Source organism: Cyanistes caeruleus, chromosome 8, assembly GCF_971803275.1.
Source record: "Cyanistes caeruleus chromosome 8, bCyaCae1.hap1.1, whole genome shotgun sequence".
Classification (NCBI taxonomy): Eukaryota; Metazoa; Chordata; class Aves; order Passeriformes; family Paridae; genus Cyanistes; species Cyanistes caeruleus.
In genome coordinates, this window is record NC_141708.1 from 28825285 (window position 1) to 28840053 (window position 14769).

General features: G+C 39.0%; 1 protein-coding gene across 5 annotated transcripts in view; it reads left to right on the plus strand.

Moving 5' to 3' along the window:
* PHYHIPL (phytanoyl-CoA 2-hydroxylase interacting protein like) overlaps window positions 1-14769 on the plus strand; it is a 126901-nt gene that overhangs the window by 65410 nt on the left and 46722 nt on the right. The window contains exon 1 of one of the 5 annotated variants that reach the window (XM_023930254.2): window positions 6216-6465. The exons of the other annotated variants lie outside the window; for them this stretch is intronic. The gene's annotated coding sequence lies outside the window, so the exon portion shown is untranslated. Of the gene's footprint in view, window positions 1-6215; window positions 6466-14769 lie in introns of those variants that run through there. 5 annotated transcript variants of the gene reach the window in all.

Sequence of the window (14769 nt, forward strand, 5' to 3'; positions counted from 1 at the left end):
GTTATAAAGGGATATCAGGTAATCCTTTACACCCAACTTTTTCACAAGTTATATCAGTACATTCTTTAGAACAGGTGCAAAAGGCTCATTTCCTTGTCATGCCCCAGGAAAACTGCTTTCCTGACAGGGTGAAGGACTATTGAAAACATTTGTAAGGATGGAAACATGCATTGGTATACTTTATTGGCTTATTTGTAGCTTGAAATGGAGGGGCATGCAGAAAAGTAGGGCACCAGTGGCTCATGCTTCTGTCTGACATTGATACAGAAAAAACACTTTGGGATTTACTTTAGGAATGGACTATGTGAGTAGGTCTCTTCTCTGTCCATGAGAGTACAGCTCAGGAATTCTCTTTATTCTCTGCATCTTCAGATTTTACTCATAATCCTCTAAAAAATGTGGGGAAATTGATTAATAAAAGCTGCATTTTGGAAACAGTATATCTTCTCTTCTTTGTCAGAGAGGTTTTTTTGTGCCATATGTTCAGATGTACTAGAAAATCCATGCTTTTGTATTGCCACTCGGTGTTTGTGTTTACCATTGAATTCTTTTTTTTATACTGATTAAGAAGTACTGGCTGCCCACAAAAGATTAAGAATCCATGTAGATGGTTTATCTAAGCTCAGATCTTGTATACAATTAAAATCCTTCTGAAATTTTATCTATGCTTTGAAATTCAAATGGTTAAGAGGGAAGCTCCTTAAGCAGATTGCAGCCAGTTAGATATTTTACTGTATATAAATTTTAAGTACATGCTTACAGACAGATATCCATAATGTGATAGTGTATTTTGCTTTAGTAGAGTCATGGGTGGATTGAGAAAAGTCTCCATTTCCAAACTAGCAGAATGTCGCACAGGACCTCTCCCTGTGCAGCAGATAAGACCAGTATTGTGGCCTTGTTCTTGAAAAATCAAAGATCCCCACTGTTTAAACTCATTACAGAGGCTGTGTTTTATGTCTCATAGCCTTGAGAGCAGCACACTAGAGTTAAGAGGTGGAATACTACTGAAATTCAACAGGAAGTGGGTATCTAGTTCCTTCAGACCCCTTGGAAAATCCCTGTCCAAATGTGGAGGAATAAACAGATGCAAAACAAATTATAATTTTACTTGGAAGAACTTTTATGAACATCTGAATGTGAAGTATTCTTAAGGCCCTTCCTGTCCCAGCTCTCTCCTTCATTCAGTGCTAAACTCATCCTCAGCTTTGTGGAACAAGATGCTGTGCTGCAAAAACCATCATGTTTTCATGCATAGAAAAGCACTTTCTTTTGGCCCAGGATTGAAGTGAACTTCTCTTGGGCTTCAAACCAGTTTTTGTTTTCAAAAATGCTATATTTTAATGCATACAACAGGCTGGAAATGCCAGCTGTCTGAACCTGTTCAGCAGTATAAAACTTCAGAATAAGTCCCAAGACAGAATAGTTACTGGCCAGAGAGCAGAACAGGTAATTAAAGATATTTAATAGGTGCATTTAACAAATAGCTCTGTGGTTTATCACTTAGCTCTACAGTTTATCACGGGAATATCACTTCCAGGCATTCCTGGCTATATGTAAAATATTCATGCTAGCCCTGGCTTTCTTTTTTTCACTTGAATATAATGTTTCATGGGAACAGTAAAATCTGTAGAAGTCAGAGATCAAAGCTGAATGTTATTTCCAAAATACCAAGGATACACAGAATGCTGTCATGGAAACCTTCCTTACAGACCCTTAGCTGTATAATGGGCTATCATCCCACGCTGTGCCGTGGAACTATTCATCTGTCACCACACCAGAATATGTGGTCTGTAAATTGTAGTCACAATAAAAATACAGATAGCATCGCATGATGCTGCTTTTCATGGGAAAATTGCAAAGCCTGCTTTTCATGCCTGGATATCTATCTATACATTGCAAATATGTGGGATCAGATGGGCTTTGTTTCCTTAAGAAAAGTGGAGTTTCCTCTGAAACCCGTGTTAATATTACAAGAAGATATGAAGTTTTCCAATTACATAACAAAAGGGATTATATTGTGCCAGACTAATTTCCAAGCCACATATCTCAGAGAAAATCTAAATTCTTGAATGAGAGACTACAAAGCTCTGCAGATAGAGCAGAAGAATGCTCTAAGAATGCAGTTATCAACTTCCTCTGGATTTAGGATTTTCAGGTGAGGGAGACAATACATTCAGGAACGTCTCAGTATGGTTTTAGTTTCATCTTCAATTTCCAATGGACTAAAAAGACTGAATCTGGACATTTGGAATTTATTATAGGGAGGAAAGAGTTAAATCATTGATATTTTCTTGATTTGGATTTAGATTGTTCTCAGTAGCTGCCTCCTACAATATGTAAGTGAAATTCTGTCTTTTTTGCCTTTTGATGCCTGTAGTTCAGTGCCTAAAGAGCATTGATGAATATTTAAACAGCTTGCATTAATTATAATGCATGTTAAACACAACCCTCTAACCCCTCAAAATTTGCATGATAGAGATATAGTCTTCATTATCAAACCTGATCAAAGAAAAATAGAAATATATGTGCTTCCCTATGTCCATATAACCACTGGAATTAATCTCTATCCTTTACAGGAGCTGCATCTTCTCAAACAGCCTCAGGAAATGCCACAAGTTATTGTAACCTAAAATTCTGTTAAGATTGTCCATTAGTGTAGGTCTGTGTGAAAAAAAAAAGTGAAAATATCAAATATTGGCTTTCTCATGCAGCATGTTCACAATCAATTGTTAGAAATTTAGTCCTATAAAGTACCCAGCTTGGTGTGGAATCTTCCTAGGTCTCATTGCACAGTAAATAAGATTACAAGAAAATAATGAGACAGGCTACACAAAAACAATGACCATACAAGATCCTAGAACGAATAAGGAGCTGCCACAAATTAGTGTTCTGTGAGCTGGGCTCCAGGGAATAATGAGCTAAGAGTAGGAGATAATGGCCTAGAGAACTCTTATAGAACTTAGTGGCACTTGTAGCACTGTGGTATCAACTAAGCTCTGTGGCTTTTTATAGAAATTGTCACACAGGAGGGACAAGGAAGGAGGTGTCATCTGCACACCATGGGCTAGTAGGGAGCATAACAAAGCCTACTTTTCACTTTTTTTTTTTTCCTTTTACTTTCTGACTACATTTGGGACTCTGCCTCCTCCCCTAACCAGTCTAACAGATCTGGTTTTCAGGTGAATGAATGCTACCAAGTTTTGTGCCAAAGGTGTGAGGGGATAAGTTTCCCTTGTGTTTCTATACAAGTTTAACTAAGTGAATCTTGAGAAAAAAGAAAACTCTTAACCTACTTTCAGGCTGAACAGACATAATTGGTCTGTTTTTATACCATGATGTAGTGTTTACATCTGAGCACAAAGCATTTTTGAATACTCAGCTTAGAAGATCTCACTACGCTGACTGACCACTGGCCCGTATTCTCAGCTTCTGTCTTAGTTATGTAGTGATAATTGCAACAAAAAGACATTTTCAAAAAATTGGAGTAAATTGTATGAGTTTCTCCTGATTTTGGAGGCTTTCCTCATTCTATCAGAGAAAAAACTTGTTCCGCCTGACTTAAAGCTGTACATAGGGTGTATTGGGAAAGAATGTCTCTTTCTCAGGTCGCAAACAAGAGTTTCTGACTTTCTAGCCAATATTTAGATTACTCAAATTTCCAGTAATTTTGGGAAGAGGTTTTCTGCCTTCTGGTTGCATTTCCTCCCTTTTAATAGGAAACTTTTTTTCCTGCACCTGAAAGTAAAGAAAAGCACACTTCATTAAGCCTGCAATTGTTTAGAACTCAGAAGTGTAGATTGGTTAGCAAATACCCTATAATAGCTCTTATAATGGAGAGCTTTAAATAAATGGTTTTAAATGCTTCTTACAGTTTCTAGTGCTTTTTATACAGTCCAAACATGCTGTGGACACTATTCTTTGACTCTGCTGTGTTCCTGGAGGGGAATGAATTAGAATATTCTGAATGCCTTATGTAATGTATTTAGAGAACTTTTTTGTTTGTATCTTTGTTTGAATTTCTTGGACAGAATTAATTAATGGCAAAGTATAAAGGCCAACTTTGAAATCCTAGCTGACTTATACACTAGAGCTCAATTTGTATTCTACATCAAGGAAATGTTTGGATTTGAAAGAAGGACACCATTATCAAAAAGATTTCTGTAGATGGCTCTGTTCATCAGAGCATCATCTCTTTGCCACAGAAGCAGAGTTTTAATGTTTGGGTAATTTAAAAGGAGATTAACTTTTTGATCAGGGTACATATTTAATTTCTTATTAAAAATTGAATGCAGAGCAGGAAATAGTAACTGAATTGGGACAGGAAAAAATTATAAAGATTGCATTTGTTTAAAACAATATTAATTTCAGGTGAAAGGTAGAAAGAATAAAGTCTGTAGCCTGCAGACTTTTACAGTCCTCTGTATCTGATGGGGTAACAGCTTCTAGGAAAGAGAAATATTATTTCTTTTTTCATGTTTACATTTGTAACTATATTTCTTTGTCCAGTAGTACATTACTGCAGTAATACATAAGGATTACTTTCTTAGGGGTGTAAGTTTGTCTAGCTTTGTGCAATAAAGATAATTTACACGCATTTTCAAAGAGTTTAATCAGCTGCAGCATTAGGGAAGTCAGCAGCAAAGTCCTGCTTTTGTCTTTGTTGAAAAGGGGTTATTGATGAAATGCTATGTTGTGATTCAGACAAGTAAAGCAGCAGCTGAGAGTGCTACTCAGCTGAGTGTGTGCCTCCCCTCTGCCTGCTCCTCTGTGGCACAGCAAAGGGGAGCAGATGGAGGTCCTGCTTGCACACCTACGCTTTCCTAGCTACCATGTGCTACAGACAGGCAAGGGCTTTCCTTGTGGGCAAAGCAGCTCTGCCCAAGTCATAACAGAGAAAAGGAAAAAACCCACATCATCTGGGGCTGTAAGATGTACACCAGCTTCTGTCAAAGCTGCTGGAATTTCCCCAGAGTTTGCTGTAGGAGCACCATGAGCTCCTGCTCTGTACATGGTGGGGATCAGGGGGAGGTGGACACCCCATGTTTGTGGCAGACTGGACCGGTGCCTGCCCTGTTCAGGCTGTAGGAGGCAGAAAGCTCAGCAAGAGATGCTGGAGGGTTTCAAGTTCCTGTGTAAAATTCAGGAAGCACAGTGGAATTTTTTCCAGTCTAGAGATCCCAAGGTTTGGAGAGGACCAACCTTGCTGATTTTTCTCTGATCTGTTTCTTGTACTCTCAGGCATGGAAATTTGTGTGGTCACACAAATCCATGCAAAGTCAGTATAATGGTCCAGTAGCTCATATAAGTAGCTCATATATAGTGCCTAGCCAGTAGGGTACTAAGATTTCTAAGGAGATGAAAGATACTGTCTTTATGTTTTCCAGGATAATTCTCTCTGTCAAAGAGAAATTGGACAGGAAGGACGAGAGTATTGATAACAGAGTTTATGTTTTTAAATACTGATAGTGTAGGGAAAGGATTGGTTGAGGTAATATTTTCTGGTTACAAAATAATTTTTCTACTCACACTAACAACTCTGTTTTTTTCTTCTCAAACATTATATATTTTCTGCCTCATTTATTTGTCTCTGTAGCACCATGGCATGGTCTTGAGAAATGTTAAACACTCTCCAGTCTGAGTCTTCAGAAGCAGTGGAGCATTAAAGACAATTTTGTAACATCACGCTCTGAATGAGAATATTTATCACAGTAACATCATACTGTCCAATTTCTCAGATACCAGTGAATTTCCACATTCCTACAAGAGACAGGGTATTAGGATAAGGACAGTAGCTGGTGTACAGAAAGCCCAGCTTCTCTGGCCTATTTGACACTGGGCAATCATGGATTTCCTCCAGAGCTGTTGAGAGCACTGCGGACAAGCCTGTGTTTATGCTCCTGCAGTACAATGTGAGCAGTGGCACAGAAATGCTGCTGGGTTTCTGCCAAAGGGCCACACAAAGGCAGCCAGATCATCTCCCTGCAATGCAAATGCGATGACAGTGGCAGCAGGGGAAGTCTGGCTGTGCAGCCACCTCCTCCTCTCCCCTGCTCAGCCTCCCCACTTCTGGTACTGGGAGGTTACCAGGAGCACTGGCTGCAAAGGGATTTTGGTAGGTAGGCACAGTGCCTTCAGAACTCAAAGCTCACGTCTATCTGACTTTGGGATGGGAGCAGTAATATCCCAGGACCCTGACTGACCCTTCCCTTCAGGTGTCTTTGGAGTTTGGCAACCGGCCAGAGTGGGCAGGACCATTCCCTCATGAGGCCCCAACACAACTTTCAACAAAACCTCTCTTCTCTGTGTTTGAATGAGGGGACTGGCAGGAGCTGGGGGAGGAGCGCCAGCAGGGCAGTGCAGAGCCCTCAGTGACGGGAAGGGCCCACAGAGAAGTTGCCATCTCCAGTGTAAGCAAAGGCAGCTGCCCAAGCCAGGATCCCAGACGGTCACCCTGTGCACGAGGTACAGCACTCCTGGGGCAGAGGGAGACTGCAAAGTGGGAGGGGAGGTAACTAGAAGAGAGATGAGCAACTAAGAGAGGAAAGGGCTAAACAGAGCAGAGAAACTGGGATGGAGGGGCTTGGAAGAACCTGACTCACTTGGAAGAACCTGCAGGAAAGTAAGATTCAATGGGATGTTCGGATATGCAGAAAGTAGGGAGTGGTGATGCTATGGGGAGCAGAAGGAGAATTTACTGTACAATTAATGGCTTGATGCAATCCTGAGTATGCACTGACTGAGGGATTTGAGTGGGAATACCCATATTATGAGGACAACTGCAATGTGCATTTTTCTTCTCAGATATATACTTTGCTTGTATTTTTTTGTCTGATTCTCACATATCTCCAGAATTTATCAACATACAATTATATTTTCTACATTGCTAATCTTCTCCTAAGCCACGAAGTCAGAAAACTTTTTAAAACCAATTTTCAAAATCAGAAATATCCCTTCCTGAAATCAGCAAATAAGGAATTCATTGCATCCCAGCCCATCAGGTTTCCCATCTGTTCAAAAGAATATGGGTGTTTCCATGAAATGAATATTTTTCAAAATTTATTTTTGGAGGAGGGGAGTACATGTATGTGATTTGGAAATAAGATGTAAGAGATGGTGCCCTCTTGTGAAGGGATGGTTAGACCTGCTCTTTAGTATGAGTATTTGACAAAGCTCAAATATGGTTTGTTTTCTTGGACTTAAATGTCTTTGGATAACAGATGCTCAAGAAAAATGGTTTATATGTTTGTTTGTTTGTTTGTTTGTTTGTATGTTTGTTGATTATTTTCTGAGTGGATTTTTATATATTTTTATATTTATTTATATATGTGCAAAATGTGTATTCTACAGGGTGGGATGTCAGACACACATCTTTGGCACCTATTTTAAGAAATAGGTGCTTTTACTCTGCAACAGCAGTGGTTTTGCTTCAAGTTCCCTTAATATTCTAAACCCAGAGCAGTGATTGACTATAAAAAAAATAGTATTTGGCTTTATAAATTTCATAAATATAACATTCCATTTTCATGAATCTCACATAGGTTAGCATGCCTGGATTTACTGATTATTTTTCCTTCATTTAAATTCTTATTGGAAAGTTAGTTGTGTAGAGTATTAAATTCCAGCTGTCATTATTTTGATACAAGATTATTTACTGCTTAATTCAGAAACGTTTCCTAAATACCACTGTCTATGTCATGGCAGAGTACTCTATGCAAAATGCAGCTATACAGTGTTTCCCCACTGGTATTTCTCCCAAGACTTGTTTGGTGTTTGAAAGGCAGCTGCTGAGGCTGCAGCCTTATCTTGTCATTATCAAACACACAAAGCACACAACAGCGTTCCCAGGACAGATCTCCACCCAGGCACTGGCTACAAGCCAGGCCTAACTCACAGGTAGGATCTGCTTGAAAAGAGTGATCTGAGCTGGAAGCAGCAGACACAGGGATGGATCTCAGCCTCCTCTGAGCATTGTGCAAGTGCACACATTCTTGCTCTCCCATGTCCTTGGGGCACTGGGAGCACCATGGGAGAGAGCAGGTAGGCGACTGATCCCTCAATTTCATTGCTGTCGCACCTGTCTAGTGATGGCAGCATGAGGCTGCTCTTTCACCTCTTTGGTAAATACAAATGAGGCAGCAACACAATACAGCCTTGCTCTTCAACTGGAAGAGAAGTGGTGACTTTGCAGAGTGCTCAGGTTCCTCACTCCTCTGTCCTTCTTGGGGACGGTCCAGAACCATCCCCATGAGCTCTGCACTCCTCTGTGAAGGGCTGACCTCATGCTGACAAGAAAAAACTTACACCCACCTCTGCCTTAGTCTTCCTCGGCCACCTGCGGCCAAAATCAGCCCGCTGATATCTCATTTTCCAGAGCAACACTTCAGGTTCTTAATTGCCATTCAGAAGGTGCTATTTTATGCTTGGGTTTTGCTGTGAGGTAAAGCTGCTATTTGATATTTCTCTACAGCTATAAATTTCAAGCTTTTAGGCTTGAGAGATAGGGTGGAGAAATTATCTTCCCTTTTCGTGTGCTTATGCCAATAACTGTGAATGTAAATAGCTGCATTAATGAGGTCTGTTGGAAGTATTTTATTAAGAAATGTGAAAGTCATTAGCTTTTCAGTAAGAAAGTGTAAATGACCCCTCTGATATTTGCATGTGAAACTATAAAACTTAATTTCCAATGCATACAAGAGCATTTTTGCCCATCATAGTACCCAAAGCACTTTAGTAAGGTATTTTGTCATTTTAGTTTGAAATAGCGCTGTCATTTAATACTGTCTTTTTCCCTATACCACCTTATATTCCCAAATTCTTTCATAAAAGACAGTCTATGCTTATGTCAATGTAAAAATAAATGCATGGGTGATGTTCTGTGGGTAGAATCCTCATTTTGTTGGCTGGTTGGAGAGTGAAAAGGCATCCTTAAAACCAAATGGAAAATTTTCTCTAACTGTGTTGCCAGTTGATTTTACAAGGGGTTTGGTTGGACAGTTTGTTACATAGTATATATTTTGCTTCAGTTCTGTTTATTTTACTTGCATCTATATATCAAGCTTTTTGAGGCTTCACTGACAAAAATTTTTGAAAATCTCAGCGGGTTTGACTCTTCAGAATGATGATCTTTCAGTTGTTGATGTCATGATAATTTTTTATTACAGAGAATTTTCTTCTAAGGGAATGGGGTTGTAGGATTTATTCAGAATTAGTAGTTGTGTAGGGATGACACTCAGAAGAGTAGCAGTGGTGGATGGAGGCAGGGAAAGAAGGCTTTTGAAGAGCTGGAGGTGGACACACTCCTCACAGAGAGAAACGTCATAACACCATGAAAACAACATGACTAGAGGACAGAACCCTAACACCAGATTTTTTTTTCCTTATTAAAAGAATGTAGTGAATCATTGTGTAAGGTTGAATCATTGTGTAGAAAAGCCACAGGAGGAAATCTCATGACAAGAAACAGCTGTAGAAAAATACCCCAAAATTGTCTAGTGACATTTTTATCTCCAGTATCATTTTTGCAGTTTAACTCCAAGAGTTACAAGTTCATGTGTAACAGAAACAATTTCCTCGATCTTAAAATAATAATTTTAATGTCCTTCCTATTTCTAACAGCAACAACAAAAAAAATTGGAAATAACTTAAGTGCTTCTGCGGATACACAAATATATAATACAGAATCCAAGTCATATAGAAACAAAAATTGTCACATGTACTGGACAACAGCAGGCCTGTGTACCTTTCCTTAAGGCTTGAATCAGCTGAGAAAAAGTGCCATGTTGAGCATTATACTGTTCTTCTCTGGGTAATTCAGTGTGAATTTTTTCATTTTTATTTCACTGCTTCCCTATACACTGCATTTCAAGAAAGCAATTTTATGTGGACAATATTTAAGCACACATGAAGGCCTGCTGAGATTTGTTGGGATTACACTTAAAATCTACCACAGATACAGAGAATACCTTCTTTCCTCCAAAAGGCTAGTCACATCTTCACATATGAGGAGATATTTATTGAGTGCAACGTTAACAGCTACCATATTGCTGTACTCCCACGTTGACACAAATGTTGGCAAAAGCTACTGTGCCAGCTGCCCACTTTACACACTCTAGTGGCACCATTTCTCCTCCTCGAATCCATAAATTGCTATTATCATCCAATTAGTGCTCAAACAGTGATATTTTTTTCTGCCTCACATATTTCTCAGTATATAAAAGAAGATGGATACACAGGAGTCTGTAAAACCAGAACAAACCCAGAAGCTTGTTTGATGCCAGAAAATACCCTGGAGTCCTCTGTCAGAATATTATTATAGAGAACCAAGGATTAGTGTAGAGATTGAGGAGAATAAACCTTAATTAAAATGAGCACTTATACACAGAACATACAGTAGATGACTATTTTTTTAGTTGTAGTGGAGGGGGACTTCCTGCAGCTGCTCTGGTCATGCATCCCATCCTGCCCAAGGGGATGGGTTTCCTGCAGTGGCTGCTGGAGGACACATTGTTTAGGTCAGGAGAGAGACACGTAGATACAGAAGGCTCCTCTAGGCATGGGGCTTCTTTGCAACACAATAAAGTGACTTCCATAATGAACATTCGTACCTAAACTGCACAGAAGGTTTTTGCCCTTCTGTTCATGCACTGTGCTGCTCCAGCCCATGATGGTCTGTTCACTAGTAAGACAAAGCATGGGAGCTGCGTTTCCCTCTTGAGTGCACAGAACTGGACGTGATGATCATTTTTGATCACAGTTCATCTTCAGAAGTATTTATTTCAGATCTAAGACAGTCTCTGCCTGCTTGCCTCCAAAATATGCTGTAAGGGTATATTCAAAACTTTAATTTTGTGTCCCTTTTTATTTCTAAGGATGTTGACACAATTTTCTAACAGAGTTATATTTCTCACATTTAAAAACAAAATAAATCAACCTAATTTGGTGCATACCACGTCTGTGATTGCATAATAATTTTCCCCTATTCCTAAGGGATTTTATGTTCCTCACATCAAAATGGGAGGAAAAAACTTCAGCTTTTTATGTATATTCTTTCAGAACTTAGTGGTCATTTCAAATATTTTGAAATAGAAATGCAGAATATAAAAAAATATCTAAATAATGTGCCAGCATCTTTCCAAAATGCCACCAGTACCATTCTTGTCTGGAGTTTGGGTATAAAGTCAAGAGGAGTTCTTCTGGAATGTCACTCTTTGAATGCTGTCAGAACTCCTGATGTTGTAGTCCACTGTTATCCAGTATTTTATTTCAGTAGGACATTTACTGGAGAAATGGAACCTGAGTAGGCCACAATTAATCCTTTCAGCATTGGGTACTCATGGCTGCGCGGAGCTATTTACTCTTAAGTGGAGCCCTGGAGGATCTCTGTGTTGTGACGGTGTTTGCCAACATTCCCTTCTGACCTAATCTGTGTTTTGGTGTCATGTTATTTTAGGGACATATTTGTTAGCTTAGAATCAATGTCTAGAAACAGACATTAACATGTGCATCTCTTAAAGCAGAAGGGCTTCTGCTGCTCAGACTCTCTCATAACTTCATTCCTTGAATTTATCCTGGGTTTGCTGCACTAAAAGCATTCCTCCAGATAATTGCCAAATTATTTATTTATAGTTTCAAGGCATATTATTTTTTAATTATTTGAGATGATGTCATAATATAAACATGTTTAACATTAACATCACATGTTTAACATACCATAACATGGTATAAAGTAGTAGCTGTTGTTGTTGTTATTATTTATTAAATCATTATTATACTGTTGAAATACAATGCCATCAAATTCCAGATCTATTTTTGGAATATTTTCTGAGGAAATCCTTCTTTGTTTATCTGCTGAATGTATTTGAGCTGAATCTTTCTATTTCATCTCTTGTGTTGGAGTCGGTGGACTTCCTTTGTGCTGTCACTCTGGGAAGAAAGAACATAATCTCTGTCTTAGGTGACTTCCTAAGAGATTCATCCTTACAGTTTTCCTTACCATCTATTTCCTGGAAAATGTTTAGGTGTTATATATAAATAAAGAATAATTATATTGTGTATGCTATTTTATTGAATGAGAAAAGGCAACTTGGCAAAAGAGGTTTGAGAGGAGAAGCAGAACTCTGACTTCTGTAAAGCTCATAAAGGAACTATGACCTTTGTGCAAAAGGAAAAGAAAAAGCTTTGCAGAATCAGAGAAAAAAAAAAATCTTCCTTCAAAGTTCTAGTAAGCAGTATTAGTGACTTTTAAAATAATAGTGTATGCTGAGGCATGTACATAGGAGCACTAAGAAAGTTCAGTTATCTGGTGACCACCAAATGACACTGGTCTGCAGCCACTGCCTCCAACACAAACAGTTCAGCTTCATCTGAGGAGCCCTCCTGGAGGCAATCAATCACATACTGAACACAGCGGTTATAAATAAGCTCTGCAGTTCATATACATGCAGTGGGTTTTGCAACTAAGCTGTATTTATGTCCAAAAGAAATATTTGGATGACTCAATGTCTCCCTCCTAGGAGTGGAGAAAAAAAGAGTGTGCATTGTCAGTGCAGGTCAAGAAATAAGTGAAACTCAGAGTTGTGTGCCTGGACTCATTTCGTCTTCTGAATCAAAGCATTACCACCCTGCACAACCTTTTGAGAGACATTGGCGCCTTAGGCTTAAGTACCTAATGTCACAATGAATGAAGAGAGCCAGCCAGCCAACTTAATGCTTAGGATGGAAAACACAGCAACTAGAAGGAAGAGGAGCACTGGAAGAACCTTATGAAAATTGCAGAGCTAGTTTATAGAAAATTGTTAATAGATTAAAAGTATTAAAAGATAGATTTGAGCAAAAAGTTAGCTTCTTGAAATTCCCAGCCTCTGTGTTTCTGTGTGATGAGAGCAAAATAGTTTAAAAACATCAGGGAGTTTGGTTTTGGTTTTGCTATCATTGTCTGCCTCACAAAAAACACTTCTTCTAGAAATTCCAGTTAAGCATATTACTGTACGAGTTAGTTACCAGCTCTCCAGAACTATCTTGAGGACTCTGTCTAAAGAATGAAGAACTTGGATGCCAGTGCAGCACCTGTGAGAGACACAGATTCACTTGGTGGGCACAGCCCAGCAAAGCAGGAGACTTGCAGCACTGGTGTGTGCAGCAACAGCATGGAGCAACAGGGACAGAGTTCAGTGGGGCTCATGCCATCAGCCATCAGCCGCTGTGGTCACAGAGCAGCTCTCATTTACTGCTCTCATTTAGTAATAAACACAGGAAACATTTCCTTAACTGGCTGGATCTAGAGATTATCAATGGGTCATTACATTGTTTCCACCATGAAACAAGAACATGCAATAGATATTCCCCTAGTCTGTGGTTTTTTCCCTCCTTACTCTCTCTTTTTTTGGACATTCTCTCTAACATCGCCATTCTGGAGGGCATAAGAGAAGATGGCTGCATCTGTGGTGTTTGGATTTATTAGGTCTGTGTTTTTTCATTGTAAAGCCTATGTTAGGAGCTTTGAGCTTTAACAATTTTTTCCTTGAGTTGTCTTGATCTTACTGCCAAGGAAATATACAACAAGCAAGATTTTGCATTTTAAGGAAAAAACACAAGCAGGAAAGAGAAAAGATTTTTTTTTTTATAAAATATGCATGCTTAGGCTGTGTTTTCCATTTGAGAGGCTGATCAGGTCCAGCAGGAAAAACATTTTAATATTAAATAATTTCAGAATTGTGCCTTTTAGAATAGGACAAAACCCACCTGGATAAGGCCTTTTGTTTATTTCTATTTCTTTAACACAGCAGAGGTGAAATTTCATTAGTTGCCTCTGTCTTTTAGGCATCCAGTTTCTACCAATGCATTATTCCAAATCCTTCACTGAATAATCTGCATAATGATTGCACTGTCTATGAGTCTCATCACCAGCATTAGAACGTATATGAAGGACAAACAGAGCTAAACTGAATTCATTAAAAAGTTTGAGCAAATGCTGGTGGAGAGTTTTTCCAGTATTTTCTCAGCTCTCTTAAGAACTGGTACAACTCTCATCCAAAAACAATTAAAAACTTCCATCCCTTACTGAGTTCTGTAAATCTGTGAGCTTTCTATACCTCATGCTCAGAAGTAAAGACAGGGCAGACCCCCTCCTTATCGTGACCTTTTTCCCATAGGCATGAAATTTCTCACATTACTGCAAACAGCCTCCACCCATGAACATTGTTCATCTCTTTGGTATTTTCAGGTCTTGCATGTGTTGGCTCTTTGCCATTGTATCTGAGCACAGTGTTCTCCAAGCTTGCAGTATGACACATGATACAGAAAAGAAAGATAAAGAAAGGAACAGAGCAGACAGTAATGGATAGGAATAAAAAGGACAAAAGAACCTCTCAGCATTTTCCATCCATGCTGCAACTTCCACTTTTTTTCAATTCTCTTTATCTTGTTTTGTTTTTTACATTCCTCACTCTCTGCCATCAAGATTTTAAACATTTTAAGTCAGTCCCTCTGTCTTTACTACAAGCATAAGTTATGAGGAATGAGCAGAAGGAGATACAAGCAGCACACAGTAAGAGCTGCTGATGCAGCACATGAGGAGACCAAATGGAATATCATGGCTCAAAATCATAAATCAGCATGCAAAATGTCTCAAAATGTGTGTACCATGAGGTAGCTGGATAGGAAGAGCAACGTGTTTTTCTCTGACCTAAACCTATACTACAAACAACCCACTCACAATCTCTAAGCTCCAGTTTTTGAAACTTTTGTTCAGTTTTCTTTAGTTTTTAC